The 24,250-nt window shown below is 36.8% G+C and overlaps 1 protein-coding gene across 1 annotated transcript in view; it reads left to right on the forward strand.

Annotated features, from left to right (window-relative positions):
• The first annotated feature begins 13,389 nt into the window (after nt 1-13,389).
• Stacl (SH3 and cysteine-rich domain-containing protein) overlaps nt 13,390-24,250 on the forward strand; it is a 174,678-nt gene continuing 163,817 nt past the window's right edge. Inside the window, exons 1-2 of the mRNA XM_070108710.1 lie at nt 13,390-14,768; nt 14,885-16,110. The gene's annotated coding sequence lies outside the window, so the exon portion shown is untranslated. The remainder of the gene's footprint in view (nt 14,769-14,884; nt 16,111-24,250) is intronic.

Genomic DNA, 24,250 nt, shown 5'->3' on the forward strand with positions numbered 1-24,250 from the left:
GAATATAGATGCGTCTTAATGAAAAGAGTTAGACAGTGAAAAATATTGCAAAGTCTTGGCAACTTCTGAAGCTTCTTGGCTTTAATAAACAATTTCATAAAGATTTTAACATATCTTTAATTGAAATAAATTTTGTAGTAGAAAATTTGAAAATTATTTGGCCGTCACAATCAAAGTTCTGCAGGTTAACAGTTTTAAAGTAAGAGAACTGGCTGGAATCCGATTGTCATTTTTATTCGAAGTCATATTTCAGCATGTAATTTCTGAACTTTCTAAGTTTATTTCGAAACACGGTATTGTTACAAATAACCTATTCTCAAGTATAAATTGAATAATCTGCAAATACACAAATGAATGTTTGTTACATTTTTCGAACTCTCAATCAGAGTCCATTACAGTTGGTGTATAATTAATTAATTCATCGCATTGAAGCGAAAGCCATAATGAATGAAAATCGAGTGAAAAAGAAACTTCACTTCAATTACAATTTTGTCACATTGGACTGTAGCGTTTAATGTGTACACTTCGCTGATTATACGTCGACCAACAGTCAGAATTTAAAGTTCACAAAGATATCCTTACAATTCGCATCACGTTCCTTGGTGGAATCAACTCCTTGCATTGAACAATTCGTTGAATCGCTGCTGGAATGTAAGTGGAATTTTTTTATTAGTCTCAGGCCCCACGCTCACTCTCTAGCCTTATTTACCTTCTGTCATATCTTAATTGTGCAAGAAAAGCGCTGTTATTTTGCCTTTCAGAATTTTTATTATGTTCATTTAAAGGAATATTTTAGTATAGCAAAAATGCATGTCACACTTGCTCCACCAACCCAAAAACGCTTAGGTTGGCAGTGACATTACAATGGCTTGGAGGCCAATGACCGTATGGCCCAAAGCGGCACAACAAAATGCAATGCCGTCATATAACTCAGAGGGAAGAGGGTCGCACGAGAATCTATAATGCAGGGCGCTCTTTTGTTAGACTTAAGTTTTTTTTTTATAGATTTTTCATTCATTGTGCTGACTTAATGTGCGTTGGTAAGGCAAAGTATTGTTGCTCTTTTAAATCACAGCTTTTATTCTCCATCGCAAGGGTCGTCAATTCATTTGCTCGTGTGTTCCGTTTATCCTTCACCTCAAAATGTAGAAGAAGGTTCATTGAAGCTTCAAAATGTTTGACTTAGCTGCGAGGTCAGGGAGAATTCAGAAGAATTCGGCACAAGAACATGGTTTATATTTTATTGCAGTACAGTTACAACAAAATTCGTTAATTATGGACAGTGAGGCTCCTAAAAAGTAGAAGAGCGTAAACAATTCAAATACATTTGGGGTTTGTGGTTATTAACGGTATGGATTTATGGCCATTTTTGGTATTTACAAAAACTTTGTGAGAAAGAAATTAAGCAGTAGTTTTCTCAAGTATTTTACATAAAATGGTTGGTAACTGTTAATAATGAAAGCGGTTCTTTAATAGATAAAAATAACACAACTAATGAGCCTAAAATGATATGAAAATCATTTACCGTTGCCTTCTACTTTGTTGTGCAGTGGTCGGCAACAATTTTCGAAACAAGTTGTGGTTGCTATTCACACCTTAAAGAATGTCGTGCTCTTTAACATTTGATTAACTTGAACCCATAAATTTGGTATTGATTTTAAGGTAAACAATTTCATAAAAGTATAAAAGCGCTTAGAGATTTTTTAAAGAAAGACCAGCGAATTGGCGTGCAAATTTATGCGATCGCCGCTACATCAGATAAAATATAACAACTTTGTGATAATCGTTGAAAGTGGAAAGCGGAAAGGCAATACAAGACTAGTGCAGCATGCATACCTTTAGGCGTTTAGCACTTAAGGTCCGCCCATACCGCACAACCACGTCGAAGAGGTACCACCGAGAACAATGAACGTGAACACGCCGTGCAGCTAATCCAGCCGCCAATTTGCGGTGCACGTGCACAAGTGCGAAAAACACGAAAAGCACGAACCAGTGAGCAGGCGGGTGATTGATGGAAATTGCGCCTAAAACTAGGCAACTTAAACTAAGCTACAAATGTCTTCATATATAAACCTACTACTGACTCTTGGCGCCGCTGCGGGTGCTTCGAAATTTCCGAGGGGGTAGGTGGGTAAGCACGAGAAAACTGAATGCGCACTGAGGGCAAATTTTGAAAAATAAAGGCATAAAATGAAAAACAGAAAAATAAAACATTGTTAACAACAAAATCAACAACAAAGCGCTCATTTATGTCAGTTAAGTGTTGCGACACAGAACAAGAGTACAACAAAAGGCTACAATGCGGAATACCTAGGAAAGGGAGAGGAAAGCGCGGGCGCTTTTTTGTAGCGCTCTGTTTCCTTCTGTCTCGTCTGGTCTTTTCGCTGTTCCTACTATTCATCAACTAAATTAGGCCGAAAATTGGTATTGCACGCACTGCCAGCGTCTAAGTTGCCAAGCGTCACCGGACGAGTGGTCAGAAAGGAAAGTGATTTGAGTATTGCATGAATGAGGTACGAAAAACGATGTTAAAAAGCCATTGAACTGCGGTTACTTCAACAAGGGGGGACGGCGTGGGCAATGGTTAGTGCTTAGATGTTCTGGTGGGGGAGAGCCAAGTATTGTGTTTTTAGACCTTTAAATAAAATGTGTTCTTGTATGTATAATAGAAATTGAAATATTGTACAAAATTTTACAAATATTAAATCATCAAAATATCAAAATACATCACGTAAATATCGTTATAAACTGCAGTAATTTATTCTAAGAAAGTCGTGAACAAATTTCTAAGAGGAGGAGAAGCTGGGCGCTTTAGTAATTGCGATATGGGTTTCTGGATTGTGTTGATTCCACCAATATCTTGATTTTGTGGTGAAGCTGTTGGAATGTACCGGTGGGCGTAAAAGGAATTCTAACACTTTTCTCAGCTTTTGCAAGTTATAACAAAGTATCTTTCGTATATGTTTTCAGCAGGACCACAAGGCAATACAATATGCCAGCATTGCTGTGTTGAGAGCAATGAATAACATGCACATAAAAGCCGGTGGAAGTATGCACCGTATGTTTCCCAGTTGAGGCTCATAAAATTGCTAAAGATTAATGACCACTCTGCATTTAGGCGACATAAGTTGAGGTTAAATCGAAGTGAGTTATTACCCTGCAGAGGTGACTCTGAACATTTGAAAATAGCATGGATGGGAAACGGATGCGAAGGCACCATCGTTTGCCACTGCGCCATTAAATGATAATAAAATTCGACCTGAGCTTTAATGTTATGCAAATAACCATTGAATGCTCATGCTACGATGAGTAAGGTGCTCAATGTGCCTGTGTATATAGCGCTGGTTACCTCCTTGTCCGTGTGGACAGTATGTTGCGAAGATTTGTACTCTTATCCGTAGCAGAAAAGCTGACAAATGACCTTAAAGGCAGACATCAATGCTCAATAGCGAACAGAGGGCGATTGGTGGTCGTAAATGTAATGGCCGAAAGCAGTCGCAGCGGCATGAACATAAAGCGAGGGGTGCGGCCAGTAGCCGCTTAGCAGATTTTTTACATGCCAGTGACAACTGGTGGCTAATTCTATTATTCAGCTTAGACGCAGACTCAAATGTAAACCCGCACAACAAGAACTTCTCGGGCATATCTTACAGTGTCGATGAAACTTTTGATATGCCAATTATTCTTTTAGCCAGATGCGAGGCAGACAAATAATAGGATAAGTTGGTTTGGAAATTTCAGCGAACTCGTTGTTTTCGTGCTTTAATTGTTCTTGCAGCTAAGCTAAAAGTTGATGCGGCTGAGCGAGTTGCCTGCGGTCAGTGGCAGCTGTCAATACATAGAGGTTGCTTTTATTGTTGTTACACATAAAGCACAGTTGCTCGTGAAGGCAGTCAGTGTCAGCGACCGCAGCATTCCTTTAGGGTAGACATGCCAAAGACACAGTGAAATTAGCAGCCAGTTCTCCTCTTCCTCTTCGTGTGCCCATTTAGTCGTCGTACGTATGTATGTAATTGTTTAATGAAGCGCACGGATTTTTTTGTCTCAGAAGACAATCATTAGCACTTTCAGAGGAAATGTTAATGAATTTGAACGTCGCCGTTAATACGATTATATTATCAGTATGGTAGTGGAATGGATGAATTATGGGTGTGCTGCTATAAAGATAACTGTATACTTGGTAATTATTGTGCTTTCAGCAGAAGGTCTAATATTCATGATAAGCACAAATATTACACGAGCTGTAAATAATTCTGGCTGCATTTTGAAGAACTTTGCGAATTCCAAATGAGAAAACCTCGAGAAAAGCATTTCAAATATAGCACAGGTTCGCTCACCACATGGTTTGTTGTTGATGTGAGAGGGAAAGGGAGTCATTGGGACTCATATAGACCATTATCAAACAAAGTTAGAGAATATGTGGTCTTGTCGAAGTGTGATTGCTTTTCTCTGTATTAGAAATAGCCATTTACTTGGAAGTGCGTCTCGGGATTTTCTGACGAAATTTTTAGGATTTTATTTCATTTCTTACTTCGATAACTTTTAAAAGTCAATATAAACAAAGCTCAGCAAAACATTCTAGCTGACCAGAAATATAATAAGAGACCTATTAATGATTAATTTGACAAAATTTATTTGCTGCCAGCCTTTTTGCATCCTTATGTTAGGGTTCACGATATAAACCCGAATCGGAAACTTAGTGGTAGTAGTCATGTGACCTTGTTTAAGAAAGCATACAGTTTTGACACTGCTTGCAATAAATTAAATTTATTTTGTAAGACCCTACTTAACCTAATTTCAGCAAGCTTTCCGCTGGTGAGCCTTATTTATTTATGTAATAGCTGCTTAGGTAAATGGAGTATGCTGTTGGGCAACCCAAAGGGCAAACAGTTGGATGCCGACACCTATTGTACAATACTATTAATCCCACACATTTCGCACGTAAATAAGTTATTCAAGATTACTTATGGTATGTGCGTATGTATGAATACACACCGTTTCAAATGTTATTCGGCTGGGTAAACGGCTTAAGAAAGGGGGTACAGTGCCGGATGTAGGGAGCCCGATGATATTTTTATGCTCAACTGGATATAATTTATGATATACGAGCAGAATGCATACTCACGGAAAAACAATCTCCCGAGAACCTCGCATTTGCATTTCAGTTGTAATTCACTATCGTGAGAAAGATAATGTTCTTTTATTACCATTATAACTGTTCAAATGAGCGTAATTGCTGCTTCTGTCGTTTTAATAGCTCACAGTTACACATAAAATTTACTGTTAACTACCATCGGAGGTGATAATGGACCTGCAGCAGGTAAGCGTTATTATTCCGAGAGTCGAAGCTCATTTTGTTCTGCTTAGGCACAAACAATATTTCACGGTCTCAGCTTGAATGTGCTGAATGGTAGAGTTTGAACCATTTTTCTGATTTTTTTGCTTGGTGCTGGCAAAACTTTATATTAAAAATGTTGCGAATGAATTCAACATTCATTATTCGATGAAATAGTGAATAAATTATAATCAAATTATTGGTATTGACCCGAGACAACCCATTATTGACGTATGGACATATTATTGTAAAGAAAGGATCCTCTCTGAATTTCAATTATATATCTCACTTTTACCGATATTTTCGGTAAAAAGTCAACTATATGTACTAAGATCCACACATTCGGTACCTATGAGCTTGATCAGTTTTAGTTCGATTTGGACAATTTTTAGTCGTAAGTTGGCGCGCTCAAAGTTTTATCTCGTTAGATTCATTGGTACTTTATTTGTAGGAAGTAGCCGTGGTTGTAGCGCGATTTCACCCATTTTTGCTCTTTAACATAGTATTGTCAAAATAAAGCTTAATTGTACCGTCTTATGAGTAAAATTCAACGTCTCTGACTGGTTTATTTATTGAGTTATCGCACTTTTAGCAGTGTTAATCGAAACCATATGGAGAGTGGGCGGGGTTATCACCCGATTTCACCATTTTCACACTGTCGATAGGGGTGTATTTGTCTTGAATGAATTTGATTATTATAGCTTTAGCGGCTTAGAAGATATGCACATAGACTTAATGGCGGGACCACGCCCACTTAAAAAAATTTTTAAAGTGCAATGCCGCTCCCTAATGTGATTTGTTATACCAAACTAAAGTTTTGTATCTTATTGTGAAGCTTAGTTATGGCAATTATTCGTTTTCGATTAATGGCGTTTTGTGTGGCATTTGCAATTCCAACGCTCAGAAACTTGTGTACTAAGTTTCTTAAAGATATCTCAATTTTTACTCAAGTTATAGCTTGCACAGGCGGACGGACGGACGGACGGACGGACGGACAGACGAACAGACAGTCAACCGGATTTCAACTCGTCTCTTCATGCTGGTTAAAGGTTTTTACCTTTTTATAGATCTAATTATTTCTTTATCTTCTTTATTCTATCGTTTTTTTTCATTCCCTTCTGTGTATCCACCATCGAATTCATTTGCTCAGTTGTTTCTTGAATCGAATCTTTGCTGTTTTTGTTGACCACAGGGTTGCCAGCCTCCTGCAGATGCAATTAGCAACAAAGGTGGGGAATACAGGTCTATGCCTTTGAGGCGAATAAATTTGCCGCTTAACAAAGTTTATAGCGATTACTTTTGCGTGTTCACGCGTACTGTGCTGACGATGTTAGTGTCGTGTCTTTTTCGCTTATAAATACCGTTAGACCGGAGTGTTGATAAACTGCCTCCTCATATACTCTGCTCACCTAACATTTAATATGCTAAACTTTTCGCTTTTTGCAAAGTTCATGTGTACAGTTAAATGCACAAACTCTTCCGGTACGAACGACTTTCATTAAATGTGCTGGTTGGGTCCGCAGGCGTTAGTGCGGCAATAGGTGGGTAATGTATGCAGTAAAAGGAAACTTTCTTGAATAAACTACGAAGTTGTCTGTTTTATGCTTTTGACAGGATAATGTTATTGCAAGACATTGGCACATACAAGCCATGTGCACATTATTATATATGCTTACATAAGTGATAGGTCGCCGTTACATTGGCTGGCAAAATTTGATGATTTCAACAATTCTTTAATGTATCAACGGTAATTAAAACAATAATAACAACAGTATGCCTTGTGCGACTGATTATCATTAATTCTGTCACTTTTTTCCATAAATATGTCAGCACTCCTGCAAGTTAGCATACAACAATACATGTTACATAAGTCCTTATACACGGCCTATGTATTTATGGAAGGCGTCGACAGTGCGTTCCCAATTGCATCGTAAAAATGCCACATACTTTTGTTAGACTTTATTAAAGTTTCAGCAACTGGAAAGCAAATACCAACAACTCTAATGTGCGCGTGCATGTGTGTGTATGTGAGTAATAAATAATGAATGCTAGATAATTAAGTATGAGACCGTCTGGTATTTTTTATCGCCGCTGTTTTAATGGAAATTACAATTTTGTTATGCAAATTAAGTTGACACTACAAATAAACCTGTTAATTAAAGATATTGGCTGTTTGGAATGATTATATAAAATTAATTAACTTGATTAAAATAGTGGTTTAGCTTAGAGTATATTTAAATATTAAGCTATCAGCCATTACAATTTAAAAACATACTTCGAGTTTTGGTAAATATTTTTCCAGAATCCTATTGTGCTGGAAGATTTCTGTCCCGATTTCTAAATAAAGCTGGGTAACTTCCCAGTAGCTGTGGATTTTATTCACGATGTATTTTTCCAAACTTCCTAGGACAGTCATCATCTCTGACTGACAGAGGCAAGCGGGGTATTAGCAGTTTTAGGTTATAAGAGCGTAGATTTAAGAATCTGTGTGCGCCTCAAAAACACTTTGATTTAGAGGAGTTATATTTCCTAAACATGCTTCTGAGAATAGTCAAAGCCTAACTCTTCGTAATCGCGTTGGATTTCACCATACACACCGATTCAGCCGCAAAACTTTATATATTGATTTTATATAACTTTTAGAAGTTTTGGCATGCATTAATTTATTTTATAATTAAAACTAACATAGTTGCCTAGTATTTGAGTTTCAACACATCTTCCGTGGGACCTTGATGGGATGGCATACTGCATATGTATGTCTGTTGGTGCGATGGTTGTGAAATTATCATTGTGAAAACATCACTCAGAATTGTCCGCTAAAATTAGATGATGGACAAGCTGTTGTCAGCAGTTGAACAAAGAATTTAAATGTCACAAATTGACAACGGCAAAACAAACGAGTGACAAGGGTCCAAAATGAAACAGAAATAACAATCGATAAATAAAGTAATAAAACTCGAAGCGCCCGAAAGTGTGCATTTAAACAAAAATGCAAAAACAAATAATTTAATTGCCAATGCACTATGTTACTTTGTGAGTAATGGCGCTTTATAACGAATATTATGAATACTAAAGAACAGGGGGATAAATCCTAACACTTGTTGCTTTCTGCCTACCCTAAATTGAAGATTACACGAAACAGAGTTATTGTATTCTCGGATCTCACAGCTTTTTCGTGAAATAGGGTGTATACATGTGATTATTGATCATAACTGTTAAATAGGTTGAAGTCAAAAAGTACTCCAATATTTCTTAACCTGATGTTCAATTTTTCTTTTAATAGTTAAACTCTGAAGCGATTTCGCTCTCCTATCGATATTAGACTTCGTAACTAGTAGAAACATAAAACAAATCGTCCACTTTCTTATAGAAATACCACAAGTCTAACAAAAATCATTTGTCCCTACATTAGTCATTTGTTCGTATGTAGGCTGTGTGCTGTCCGTCAGTCAGGTCGATTGCAAAAGCTTTGATTTGCCCTGCAGCGTTCAATGCGTTGCCCGATGGGTGTTCTTTTCGTATGCCATTTCATTAGGTGTTCGGTATTGTTATGCATTGTTTCGAAACAAAACGAAAAAATATATTTTAAGCGCAGAAAGAAATGCCAATGCCAGGCGACCGACGATTGCGTCAATGGCAAGCGCTCAATTATGGAAGTGTACCTCTGATGTATATTTGTTTATGGTGTGTTTTATGTAGGGGCATGTACTTGTACTTTCGCAATTGAGTGTGCGCGCGTTTGGGTGGCATTGACGTGTACTGTGAGCCGAAAGAAAAAAACATATTTTCAAGACACTTTATTTGAATCAATCAGTCAAACCCAAATGAATTGGGTGCTGTATATAAAACGATGTATTTTATGAGGACTACGCAATAAATTTCAACCAAAACCTCATTTTACACCTCATTAAACACACAGTGGTAACTCTGAAATTTTACTTCATTTCATTTGCAGAATTTTGCAACATGAAAGCGTAAAAAACGCTAAAATTGTGCCATTAATTCTAAGGCCCTTTGATTATAAAGGGTGTCCCAAAATTAACGCAAGATTTAAATTTCGATTCGATGTCGCGACATAACCCAGTTTTTTTTGCCGAAATTTGATGATATTGATGTGGCCAATATGTGGTTTCAACAAGACCGTGCCACATGTCATACAGCCCGTGAAACACTTTATTTACTGCATGAGACATTTCCAGGTCATGTACTCTCTCGTTTTGGTGATCAGAATAGGTCTCCTAGATCGTGTGATTTAACACCATTATATTTCTTTTTATGAGATTATATAAAATCACAGGTCTATTGAAACAAGCCCACAACCAAGCGCGCTTTTTCGACCAACAAGTGCGTATGTGTATGAAAAGCCGTGAAGGTTATTTTCCGGATGTGCTATTCCATAAATAACCCTATCCTATGCTGTTTATGATTCAATAAAAAAATTACAATCGAAAGACTAAAAACTGTGTTTTCTATTTAATACCAATCTTGCGTTAATTTTTGGACACCCTTTATAAATATGGAGGTTATTTTGCGTCACAAGAATTTAATGAATTTAAAATACCGTAAAATGGGGGTTAAATGGAGGGTTGAAGGCACTGTTTGAAAATAAATGCTTATAACTGAAGTCTTGGTTATGCCGTTATGTCAATATGCAGCAGATCAGTCTTATAGCTGCCCGCTGGTTGTAAGGCATCCTTTGATCTCTTCAGAGGCTATATACCTACATATGTATGTGAATTGTAGAATCACACCACTTTTCGCATATTTCAAACCCATAACTAATCTTAATAAATATTACCAGCTCCAAATGCTTTATGTTTCTATGTATGTGTTGCTTTCATTTAAGATCGCTTGTTTTAGTTGTGGCACAAACAAAACAAGCATTAACATCTAAATTGTAATCACCATAATTCTTTTAGTTAATGTAAACAGTGGCGGATGCAGACCCAATTATTCTGCGGTGGAATTCAAATATTCCCATGTTATTGTTGTTTACCGCGAAGAAAATGTTTACGCAGGATTGAATTTTATCTGAAATACCCGTTAAACCTAAAACTATTCATGCGCTAGAGCGGAAATTAGTTTCATGCCAATAAATCCACTAATAGTCGGTTTGGAATAACAAATTAGTAGCTAATTGCTGTTTGCGTTTTGCAATACCTTAATGGAGATTGTAATTTGGAATTTCTTTGAACAATTGTAAATATGTCGGAAAAAAAACACGGCAATTAAAAGAATTCGGTCTGCTGAAGTGATAGTTTGCACCTCTCTATAATGGCGGGTGTTCTCTATTCAGTGTTCTTTTCGCAGCATAAAAATCAAGCCGCACCATTATTTCAATGTGAAAATGAAAAGTTCTTATCCACACAAAGTACACTTCTGGTGGCCTGTTGCAGTGCCATAGTGCCACACTGCCAAGTGGCACGGCCGCTTTGTTACTTAAACCATTTGTATTGATGGCTTAAACACATTTGCTCGAAGGTTAAAAAGCTGCGGTAGCACATTGTGGTACTTAAAGCATATACCATATTGTTGTTGTGGTGGTTACTGTCTCGCAACATTACTTGGTGGCTATAAAGGCCATTGTGGAGTCATATCGCCACGATGTTGCCGCATGTTGTCGTATGTTGCAAGTTAGTTATGTCTATGCAATGTAATAAGTGTTGACTTTTATGTGCTGCTACACTGTGGAATGCTGTGAATAAATATGTTGCAACTTGTGTTGCTAATGAAAATAATATTTTTCAACAATACCAATGGAGAGCGCGGTGTGCGCGGGTGTCGGAAAGCGCTGTGCCGAAGGTGTTGGCGGTAAGTAACGAGCATAATGTAACTAGAAGTAGCTACATCCATAGAGCTACCGACACAAGGGCAAGACAGCGAATGAGTAGGAAGTGCAATGTGAAAGGAATAAAAATATAAATAAAAGTTATAGCACGGTAGAATGTGGTCGTTGCAGCTGTTGCAGTTGCTGTGGCTGTGTCAACAGCCATGAAGTTGCTAAGAAATATATCTTACAATAGGTTTTGTGGCATGCAACATGCAGAAATGTAATAACAAGATGCACATAGATTTATGGCGCAGTGGCAGTAGCTTTAACAGTATTGCTTCTTCTTTTTCTCATACTTCTTCTCCTCTATGCTGATAAATAAGATATAAGTTCTAGCAGTTTTATAGAAAAATTTCCTTTGGTGGCAAAAGTGTTTGTATTTACAGTTCTAATGGCGGCAGTAGGGTACAATAGAATCCAGAGTCTAGGTAAAAGACGCTTCCGTCTGACCGTTGGACTGTACCTATTACTAGATATGCTTTGGGAATAAAGGTGGATAAATTTAGTGAATGTTTATGAATTGTAATTTATTTCTATTACTTGCAAAGGCAGAGTAAAGTAAAATATTCTCTGTTATATAACGATTTTTATAACAAATTCATTTTAAATATCTAAAATATTTGCAAAAATGTTTTGGGCGACACGAATTTTCGACGTTGCGGTTGAAGGTGCTGATGCATTGAAGGTGATGATCTTATTTACTGCATTATTTAGGATGCCTTAACGTCCGGATAGAAGATTTACCTAGTATTAAGCACACATGTACATATTATATTATATGACGCCCCGACCGGAAAACATTTAGACCAAGCTGTAAATTAAGAGCATTTGCGTTTCAGGTAGATAACCCGGCTGATACCTTACTAGGTTCGTGTCTTTACTAAAATTGAGTTATAACTGATCGGCGGTAATTTAGTTCTATAATGTTTGGTTTTGTGATTTGAATCCAGGAGTGTGATTTTAAGTGCTCAGAGTTGTAAGACTGTACCAACTGCTGTCATTGTCAACACAATAGGTCCGATTTCCCTAGTAGGTGTATTAAAATTTTTTTGGTATATTTAAACGTTAAGTACTTTGTATTATGCAGATGACATTTCATTGTTTCGCTGTCAGTGGGAGAGGGCAATGAAAACATGAATAAATGAGCACAAATTTTCTACATACTCGTACAGTATATAACTATATATGAATATATAAGTACATAAATGAGAGAAATGACAAATTCTTGCCTTGGTTGTCTGCAAAATGTTGACAAAATAATGTATACAATTTATTGCATTATGTTTTTTTTTTTGCTTACATTTGCCCTTTACTTTGGTTTTGTAAAAGTTGGGTCAGGTGGCGTAGGTAATATTATATGCAAATGACAATGCCGATTTCTGAGTGCTTTGTGGGGATTTTTAAAGTTTGAAGCGGTCGTGTGGATAACTTCACGTTATGCTATTAAATACCCACAGATCCTAAGCGCGGATATACCATATATACTTGTATATCGTTTTTACATAAACGGTTGTTAGCGGGTCTGCCATAAAGGGCACAACTTGTGTGATTGCCTAAAAGAGATGATTTTTGGGAATTAAAAAAAAACTACTGTATCAATTATTTTAAAATCTTAAGGGTATATTTATACATATTTTAAAAATACACAGTAAAATTTTTCTTAAGAAAAAAATTAAATATTTTTTTAGTTACACACGATCTTTGACGATGCTCAGAAAAGTGATTCCGGCCCTATTTGTGTATGAAACGTAAAACAAAAATGCTCTATCAGAAGTTATTGTGTGTATGATTTGACCAAAAAAAATCACAAATTGACAAAATGGCGGCGTTTAAAAAAAAAATGAGTTTTATCTAAAATTTTAGGTGTTCGTGGCCTGTCAAAATTAGATGTTTGATAGTAGCCCTCAACTACATTTGAAAAAGTTTTGGAAAAATCGCGTTTGAAGATAAACAGATTAAACTGAGTGAACTGAACGGTTGCGCTGTGGTTGAAAACTATTCTCTATCACATAGCAAAAATTAAAAAAAAAATAGATGTACTTTTAATTTCACACTACGTGTGCCCTTAACGCAGAAGCTCAAACGAAGCTAATTTTTGTATAGCGTCGGAGTTAACGATTAATGATTTTTAACTAATATTATTCAATATATCAATTTCTATATTTTTTGTATACAAGTATGTATATCTGCTACCCATTGTAACCCTTGTATTATTTTTTTTCAGATTCGATGTGCACTCATCGCTGGCGAAGGCAACCGCACAGCTAAGACTATAATTCTAAAAATAGTCCCAGAAACAAACGACAGCCATGAGAACAACAACACAAACAGCAAAGCAAAAACGACAATAACAAAAAAGAAGAAGCCGGCAACAACAACGGGAGAGGTAATGAGCAAATGATAATGATGAAAAGAGTACTTGAAAAGTGTTAAAGAGAATTGCAACGACAACAATAACAAGAACACAGAAAAAAACAAATCAATAATGCATAATGTAAATTTGATGATTGAATTTGTGCGCGAGTAAAAAATAAGCGACAATCGCGGCAACTCGCGAAAAACAGCTGCTTTGCGAAGCGAAGGCGCCCAGTGAGTGCTGGCTAAATATAGGCCTGGCGCACGTTGCGATAGTCGTTAATGCGCGTTTCGGTTGTGACATCAAAAGCAACAACAACAAGAAAATTAAAAGACTACAACCAACCAACATCCAACAACAATTACAAAAATAAATACTCGAACATGCTTTGAGTTAATAGTGTGACGTCATAGTGACGAACGAGTGCAACGTCACAAGCGTCAAGGCGTCAAAATCAAGTCAAAAGCCATAGAATATCATAAATTCATAAGTATGGCATGAGAATGAGACGGTGAAGGTTACTTATACGCCCGGAGAGTCCGCTACCTTTGTTGCACATAATGCTACATGTGCATATGTGTGTGTCAGTACACGCGGAAGGGGTGGGACTAAGATGGTGCAGTCAAAAATATTGTGAGAGCAAAAACTGACAATAGTGAAATAAGAAATCGACAGCTGCGCGCCCAGATAATCTTAGTTAACCGACGCGAAGTGCAAATTTCAATAAGCACCTAGTCATATACAGAAATTTGTATATAATTGTGTGCGTGCGTTTGTGTGCTTTTACGGGAAATTGAGAAAATTGTCAACGAAAATTGTCAAAATGCTTTTCAACTGGCTCAGTCTAATTTCGCTGCTGAGATCACTTGGAACGAACGAACGAGCGAACGCGACCAGCGCGAATAAGCTGCGAATACAATAACAAACAAAAACAAAAACAAAATAAATAATAATCAAAGTGAGGAAGAGGGGATAGCAACAGTGCACGGGTCTTGAATCGAAAAGAGTTTTTTGCGTTCCCAGAATTTTCATTTGCTCCACACAACAGTTTGTGGTGGAAATTGATAAAATAAATATAGGGTGTTGACGATATTGTTTTGTGGAGTTCACAAAAGTAATCACTATTCATTGACTTGTTAAGAAAAACCAAAAACCAATTGACAAATTGTTATATAAATCCGCCGGAGAGCTAAGAAAAACACACTGCAAGATATTTTAAGAAAATGGCACGGTTCAAAGTGGACAATGTGAGAAATTTAGATTTTGGAAAAAAATGTTTCCTCACCAAGAAATGCTACTAATATAAATTAAGTTAGATTAGTGTAGTCACTTTTAAATTACTTTGCTTTTGTTTTTCTTGCAGCTGGATTTCTTAGAAGGGCAGATATATAAATGTGGTATTAATAAGTAATAAAAGAGTTTCCTTATTATTGAAATTCAGAAATCGAAAACTCCAGACCTAAATTAACAACTTTTGTACTGAATATCCCCAGGTTTCTAAATTCTGTAGACAATATTGTTATGGCGAAATTTTTGTTAGGTTTTTGTGGCAATGAGCTTCCAGGATTTCTTCAATGGATATCGTTGCATTCGGCTCGATCTGACTTCATAAGTGCTACTCCCTCTGCATAATCACTTGCAATAGTCCGGTCGAAGCAACACGCCGCCGTCGCCATCCTCGCGCAAAGCGGCCAAACGAACAGCTATCACCAATGGCCTCCCACGATTCCGCGCGTAACGTAATCGCGTCAATGAGCTGTTGAAGTGCTAAAGACATTTTTTATGCGTTTTATTAGAGTAAAAGGTGAATATTGCTGAATATTTTGTTTTTCGAAAAATAAGATTATTTGAAAGTCAACGAGTGAAGAGCAAAAAACGTTTTTCCAAAACAAAAAAAAGTTAAAATAAATAAGTGTGAAAAATGTGGGAGCAAAATTAAGATGGAATAAAAATTTGCTAAGCATTAAAAAAGCAAGTTGAGTGGCGAGCAGCATTTCGTTTTCGACGCAACTATTGAATTTGTATTTTGTGTATGTTTGGCAAATAAATCAACTTGAAGTGTGTGATAAGTGTTAGCAGGCAGACAACAACAAAAACAAAAGTACAACGCCTAAGTCGACAGCGTCCTTTGCGAAACGTGTGTGGAGCAGCAGCAGCGGCGCTAAGCAGTGTATCCAAACACAAGGCACTTAAGCAGCGAGACGAATGTATGGAAAATTGCAATAAATCAATGGAAGTAGCAAGAGCAAAAGCGAAAACTGAACAATGATGTGAAAATAGTTTTAGAAAGTAAAAATACAACATTTGTTTTTGAAATACCGTTACATAAAATAAATAGAAAACGACGAGAGAAATATAAATTATTTGATTAACTCGCTCCGTTCGCTTCGCCTTCTTCCTTAACTCCCACTTCTTCTTACCACCCAGCACTTTGTTGGCGTACGTGTGCTTGTCGCGTAAATGTGTCGCTCAGCTGTCTGCTCCACAACAACAACAACAAATACAAGCGAAAGCATCTGCCAGTGCGACATTGACGTCAGCTCCGCGAAAGTCGTGCAGTTTTAAAAAAACATTTCACTGGATTAAATGGTGAGTGAACATCTTGTTTGTGTACGAGGGAGGCAAGGGGAAAGTAGAAATGCTTAAGAAAATATGTGGACGATTTGTTGGTAAAGTTGCGGGCTCTGGGGAATTATACTGCACAATGTGGGGAAACATTGGAATCTAATAAATTATATATTTCTTCGCGTTGTACAATGTGTGTGTGTGTTTGAGTGTATGTGTGCAGTTTGCTGCTTATTGTCACTTACAGCTGTCGCCGTTGACTGAAATGTTTATTTAATATATAAAGCGAAGATACCTACGCCCTTGTCCCCTCATGCACACATGTGCTTGTGTGTTTGTGAGTTTATTGGAAAGTAATTCATGATGCAGAGTTCATTTAACTTTCACAACGATATTTATATTTGTATTGTACCCCTAAAGTCTTCTTCATATTATTGGGAATGTGCCGCCAAATATAAATAAATGTGCTGGGTGGATTATATTTTATTAATCCTAGGCTTCAATAAAGCAGAAATGGAAGCCACTACAAGTTGCGGTAGCCTTTGCATTAGTGTTGAATTTATATGGAAAATATTGCGATAGTTTAATTTATTTATAATTTCAGAAGAAAGATAACCCCTATTAATGAAGTGCAGTTAAGTTTTTCTACTTTTCAAGTTTTCAGTCCCAATTTCTGCTTATTCTAAACAAGAAGAAACGAATTGGCCGAATCCCGTAAGATTTTCCTTTTCTAAATATATAATATGTACTTTGCAACCTGTTGAGATTTATGTCTTCAGAGCGATTCCTTTGCAAAATTACGTATTGTATTGCGTTGAAGTATTCTCCGTTACTATTTCTATTTTAATATATACTCACATCTGGGGTTTCATGTCTCTACATAGCCCCAACCATTAACTAGCGTCGGCAATGAGAACTGATAAAATCATCACTGGAAAGAGGCATATAAAAATGTCGTAAACTTCTCTCGTAAAAGTGTTGTAAAATGTTAAATTTATTTCTAATAATGCAGATACTCGTACATGAGGGTGCTCCTTTTTGACAACTGCATTTTTTTCCTTTTCATTATTAAAAACTAATTGTAATTAAGATTTCATAGAAATTTAAAAAAAAAAAGATGATCTCCTCATTTTGAAAAAGATTGATTCTCTACGAATTGTTTCACCTTCTCTTCTTCCATGCTATAAATTATACAGGTATATGTCTACTTCCAATGAAATGAATCAACTACTGTAAGAAGTAAAGTTTTCTGATGGTAATTAAGAGCCACCTTAATGTGTTTCTTATTCTTTATGCTTTAAATTGCCTTCATACACAAATTTGTCGCTAAAAATTTATTCACACATAAAAAGTATACTAAAGTGCCTATAAATACGTGCTCATGCATTTTGCACCTCTTCATGCAATGGCTTTATGCATGTCAGCCACATCACACACACAATCGTTCAGGCATTTCCATACCGCAAATTACGCACCTGAGCGTATGAGTAATATTTGTCTGACAAATACTTTGATTCTGACGGATTTGATGACGTATTCGAGTGAAAACTGCAGAAAGAACCACTCAATGGGAATAACACTGGACAGTAAGTTAATATGTTGAACGATTTCACGCAAACCTGTCGGAGTCTATGCCTTTAGACTATTACATAATGCGTTGATTTTATTAATTGAATATCGATTATTATCGACTATTTCTTGTGATGCGGTAAACTTGCTAAAATCTAGAAACTTTTTTCAATAACAATCAACACGTCTACTTCTCTCTGTAGTAAAATCTAACCACTTTTGGGTTTTTGCTTCCACTTCTATTTGCTCACATGTGTAGAGGCACATAAACACACACACACATCCAAGAGAATACGAAATAAATACCACTCACGTCAACTTCCAGAGCACTCAGAAAATGTTTGCTGTTTCGAGGAGATAAGTTAACATTTCTAATTCGTGCGAAAGTGATGTGGTTGAGTTATGTTTGCCTTATGATATAACTGCGATGGCCTCTGCTGTGCTTGTGGGGAAACTAAAATTAAAACTTGGCAGTGGTAGCTTCAGCTTGGATTCAAAATTAGCAAAATTGCGGTTAGCGGTCGAGATTCAGATAAAACTTTGAATATTTTTTTTTTCATAAAAAGTAGCGTTACATATTTTTCATCTTTCATCTTTAGCCCAGTTCCATTTCTTACCTAGAAAATGAAAAGCGACTTATTAGAATAAATCCAATCCAAGGGTTAACTAGTCTATAGTCGTGTAAGATGTGCGAGCAGAAATGAAATTTGGCATACTTACAAATGAAAGGAATTCAATATCATTGTCACGATCTACAAATCACAAGTTCTGATTCAAGGGCAATGTGGACAACAAGTGTATTCTAAAATGAATTCGAAAAGTGCATTGTGTTTTTGAATACATTTTTCATTTTCTGCATGTTCTTCTTACTGTTGTTGGTATTCACAGAAACAAAACTAAATTAATGAAAAATGTAACGAAGACAAAATATATATGTACATATATAATACACGTTGTGTACAATTCTCGCAATATTCATACAATGAATCTCAAAAAGAGCTCTTGAACAAATTTATTTATTGTAAAAAATTTAGAAAACTTAAAATAATAATACAGAAATATACGACACCACGATAGTTGCGCCTGATTAACCGCAACGACCCAATCAAGCACTGTCAACGTGGCAGCAATCAAAGTTATTTGTACTAATAAAGCAACATCAGTTTTTCCTTAAAAATAAAGTTTATATTTCCAGGCTCGCAGATAATTAAATTTTTAATTGTAATTAATCTAGTACAGAGAAATCAATTATGAAACATAACTGCAAATACATATAGCAGTATCTACTGATATCTAAAGTCCACCTATAAACTCATATGAGCACTAGGCCCGGCGAATACATCAATTATTAAGCACATACAATGTGTATGCCGCCAGTGTACAAGACATAAAAGTGCGCAATGCCAGTATGGACACGAAAAGAAAGGAAATTACACCGCATTATTAATGATGTGATGTGCGTCAATGCAGAAGAAGGCTGACTGTCTTCAATATTTGTACAATCAATACCAGCAGAGCTACAAGCAGACGTTGAAAACCTCATTGTTGACATTTTTATTATTGTGTTTGTTGTTGTAAAACATTTTGCTGCTCATTTCCTCACGCCATCGGATTTTATGATTGTTTTTTGGTAGCTGAGTGCATGTGAAGTCGTCGCTGGCATTTATGGTATCCAATCGACCAATCGAAGCTCTCAGCAGGTGAATTTGCTATATACATATATATAAGTAAATAGGTATACAGATAAACATGTGAATGTTTTAGTTAACGATAGCAGGTGGGTCTTATTGGTACAGCTATGAGACTCCAGCGATAATATCTCGTCAATATATGTATTATAGCGACGATGTCTTGGAATTTGAAAGTCCGCTAAAGTGTTAACCTGTAATTCTCTTTGTTTACAATTTTTGTTCTTTGTTACGTTCACTAATATTTCATTACTTTATAATGCGAGAGCATTCTAGTACCATTGCACGCAGAAGAGTCGAAAGCATTCATCGAATTCCCTAGCTGCCGAGACGAAGCACTTGCCAAATCAATTCGCCAAAAATGCGACCGAACCGCACATCAGTGCGGAAAGTCATAAGAAAAGCCAATATAATTTAGTCGTCATGCAGTACTCACTTAAACTTATTTGTGAGAACAGAAACCGAAGAGAAATTTTCAATGCCAAACCGGACGCCAAAAGTCTGAAATTATGGCTGCCTTTGAAGTGCATTGCCAAGGTCCACAAGCGCTTATACATGTAAGTGAGCACATAAGAGCCTTACAAATTAGGTGCACGCGAGTGCGGGTACTTGCGGTAGAAAAATTCAGTTTTGTTTCCTGTTCTATTGTCGCTGGTTCTTAAGCAAATATCTAGTTCTTAGGCAATTCGCTAATAAATGTTCACATTGAATGTTTATTTGTGCGCTTCACGGCCCATGGTTGCATTCAAGCATGTTGTAAGATATTTTTGTTATGTGCAAAATTTTGGTGCGCTTCATGGTATGCGATCGCTTTCTTTGTCTTGCTTTATGTTATGGTTTGCGAGTGTGAGGAGGTGAGGTTCGCTCAAGGAGACGTGGAAAAATATTATTCATGCTCATGCATATCAATTATGATTTCTCCATTTTATTATTAACTAATAATTACATTCAAGAGCTTAAAAATATAATTGGCTTGTATGGTGAGACGAACATAGTATGTAGTTGCTTCATTGAGGGCTTAAGTGCGGCCGCGAAATATTTTATGTATAGCGGTTGCAGTGGTTCTACAATTCTTTGATAAAAAGTTCGTGCTCGAAATGGCGACAATTTCATTTCCGAAATTCGGATAAGCTCCAAACTGATGAGTACTTTTAATCTCTCGGAAAGTAGCGAAATCTCGACAATTTCATTAAATCAGCATATGCAGTAGATGGAATGAGATTGCTGTGCACGTGTGTGTCTTGTGCTGTCGTAAAAAAAGTTTTTCGTTCGATTGCGCGCCATTAAAATTCGCAGAACGTATTTGTATTAAAATGCTGCGAGCCCTGATTTGCAAACACTCGTTCACTTAAGTGAAACTGTATGAAAAAATATTTGCAGACGTAAGCTGATGGCAAAAAGTGACTTTTTCAAGTGAAATTATATCGATGCTGTCACTGTAGGAGTAATTGGGGATGACGCTTGACAAACACGATGATAAGTGCAGTCTCATAACGGAACTGCAGCGTCACATATTCACCCACTTCCCCTTATACGCTTCGTTGCCTGCTTCTGCCCTGATTGCTGCTGCCAGCGTGTCAAGGTAGCATTATCTCCCTTGGTGTCGCTGTGTGTGTGTGCGTGTGTGTAAATGTTTTTGATCTTTATTCTGCTCTCACTTTTTGTATCTCCATCTCCTGCCGTCAACTTTGCACCAGTTACTTTTATCTTCAATGGCTTTACTGTTGTTGTTGTTGGGTGCTGATTTTGATTTGGTCTGAGCTTGACTAGTCAATTTGCATTTCATGTTGGTTTTTGCTTCTGTTTTGCTGAATTCGAAGTTACTTGCCTGGCAGCGCAGACGATGGAGCGAAGCAATAAATTGTATGAGGGGAAAAGTGGGCAAAGTTCGAGTGCAAAAAATGCGATTTTTAAGTGCGAGTATCTAATTTGACTAATTCACTGTTTGGCTGATTTTCAAGATACAAATAAATGCGTGTAATTTCCCACTCCTCTGAAAATTATTTTTGGTTCTGTTTGATAAAAAGGATGTTTAGAGAAGCGAGACTCTTCGATGGTTAATACAAACCACAAAATTATTCAATTCGTCAAGAATGTCTGACACATTAGTTATTATAAAAATATAACTTCCGTAAACTAATGGCTGTAAATTAATGGCTGTTGAAGCAAAGTTATTAAAATAACCGTTTTTTTTTCTTATGGTAGATCAACGGAAATAATCAGCTCATGTACGAAAATCTCTCTCTTTCTCTGCAGTTATTTATAGGTTACTCAACGAACGTAAAAAATGTCTCTGTTTTACACGAATTTATTAACTCAATAAAATCATGTTGATCAATTGGTCCAAGGTTTTGCCCGATGGTTTAGTTGAATAACATAGTTCAGTCAGCCCTGAACAAGTGTTGCAACCTATTGGGCTTGGATCAAAGAAAAGGGTTCCTTCCACTAACTTATTTCGGCCCTACGTAAGGTTTTCATCTTCTGCCATATAGCTGAATCAGGGACTGTAAGGGCCAGAAGCTTTTGGAACTCATGTAATTTTATGCATGAGCTTAAAAGTCCAAACTGATAATCTTTCGTAATCAGATATTTGACTTGCAAAAGTTTATGATCATTGTTATATCGGTGCGAAGAAGCGTTGCATTTTGCTGCAGTGTAACTACAGATTAAAAACATGGAGTTCCTTTACTTATAATTTTACTTACCTACAGTTGACTACTCTGTGTGAATTTTCGGAGTGCTTTTGTGTATAATTTGAAATATTTGTTTTCATATTTCTTCTAGATATATATATCAAAGAAACGTATTGCCAATCTTTTGCCAATCTTCTGCCAAATTTTTTGACTACGTACACACATATTTCTCTCAGTGAGCAATCAGGCGGAACAAAAGAAAATTGTGCCGGAGTCCTTTAAAGATGTTCATATAGCACATATGAAATTCCATGGGGATATTGAGACCGAATATATATTGTATATACTTGCGAGAAGGCAACTGGTATTACACAGTTATGCTCTGCTCTCTGTAGAGTTCATGTGTAATTGTAAGAGATTCTTTCGTCAGCCGTTGGGATGTTTTTCGCTGCTTATACTCAATATTTATGAACAAGCTGATTTTATTTTAAGTAAAAGAAGATTGACAAAGTAACTAGACTGGCTCGTCAAAATACAAGGTTTGCTCTTAGCGTGGATATTTAGATTTAACAATTTTCATGCTATTTTTTGTTTTTGCTTTCCGCTTCATATTTTCTTTCACTCTTTTTCCGCTTACGCTTTAGATTGAAAGCATGTTCTGACAGCCTAACCGCAAGCCAAGACGGATATACTTTTGCATACGAGCTCGTAGTGGATACAACTGTCTATGTGCTTATCAATATTTCAATGCAGTAACAGTCTGAAAAGGAAAAGGGTCATATGTGGCACGCAACACATACCCTTTGCTTGCATCCTTATATATATGTGTGTGTGTGTGTAGTTACACTTGTTTTTGGCAGAAACAAAGCGGATGCATAATTTGCATGAAACGCTCTTGGACTTGTCGCACTGAAATGTAGCAGCAGCGGTACTCATGTGGGTGTATGTGTGTGTGTGGTGAGCTACTGAAATGAGTAAGCATCCTTGGCTTGTCGCCAGTTGTGTGCGCACATTCGAGTAAACCACGAACATTATTGACCCTGTCCTTTCCGCCCGCCGTTGGCTATGCACATCCACTGATGCCTTGATTGTGCCTCAGCATGGCAAAGGCCAACGGCGATGAGTAACTGAATTGTTGGTATTTGTAATTTATTTGTACACAAAGAAGCGGGAATGAAACCACTTGTGGAGGGATGCGCCCTCTTCTAACGAAGAAGCGCAAACGGCACTAATGCTGAGCCATTGCCACGGCCGTGTGCATTGCCACTGCCACGCAAGCGAGCGCGCCGTGAAACGATGCGTGGCGATGAGACGATGAGACATACGCGCAGCGGCCCAGGGCCTCTATGGGCGAGCTCGTGCAGTTTGCAGTGCGACTGCAGTACACTCATGCGGCCACGTGTGGCATCCTTCTGGTTTACAAATATTTTGAATTAAACGCACTTAACACATACCTAATGACGGAAATTTATGCAGGCATTTTTTTGTTTGTTCATTTATGCACGCGAATTATTCAGCGCAAATATTTATTTATCCATTTTCACTCGTTTATTCTTGTTTCCCTATGAGTGTAGATATCCGCGTGCGGTGTGTGTGTGTGTGTGTAAAATCATTTGATTTATTCTATCGCTGTTGAGAGCGTCGGCGTTTAATTTATATTCATTTGCGGAAATTTCATATCGTCGAGTGCAAAAAAGTATTTGATACAAAAATCAATTTTAATTAATTTAATTTATTTATGGCATTGCCAGGCTCGGTATTTCGTGAAATATGCAAAACGTGCGGTTAACACATACATACGCACATATATATGGGCAATGAAATGAGTTATAAAATGTGTTTTCAATTACATTGTGGCGAATACCTTAGCGCATTGCTGTAGTAAAAAGGTTGAATAAGTCGAATGAGTAAATGGCCTGAGTTTATGGCCCAATATACACGCATTTCAATTGAAAGGGTTTAATATAAAGAGGAATTTTTATTTAATCCTGGAACATTTAACCGAACTGATTTAAATTAAAACTTATGATATCCGTAAAATTTAGATAAACTTTAAAATATTTGTATTCTTTATACCCTGAGCTTAAGCTTAAAATGTTTGTAACACCTAGAAGGAAAAGTCGAAAACCCTATTAAGTAAATATGTATGTTAATGTGTCGAAGTAGACATGTACGTCTATCTGTATATACGCAAACTACTTTCTCAGTTTTTTTAATATCGATATGAAATTTTGCACATGTTCTTTACTTAGTTGCTGTTATTGTTGTAGCGGC

The sequence above is a fragment of the Bactrocera oleae genome, chromosome 4 (assembly GCF_042242935.1).
Source record: "Bactrocera oleae isolate idBacOlea1 chromosome 4, idBacOlea1, whole genome shotgun sequence".
Classification (NCBI taxonomy): domain Eukaryota; kingdom Metazoa; phylum Arthropoda; class Insecta; order Diptera; family Tephritidae; genus Bactrocera; species Bactrocera oleae.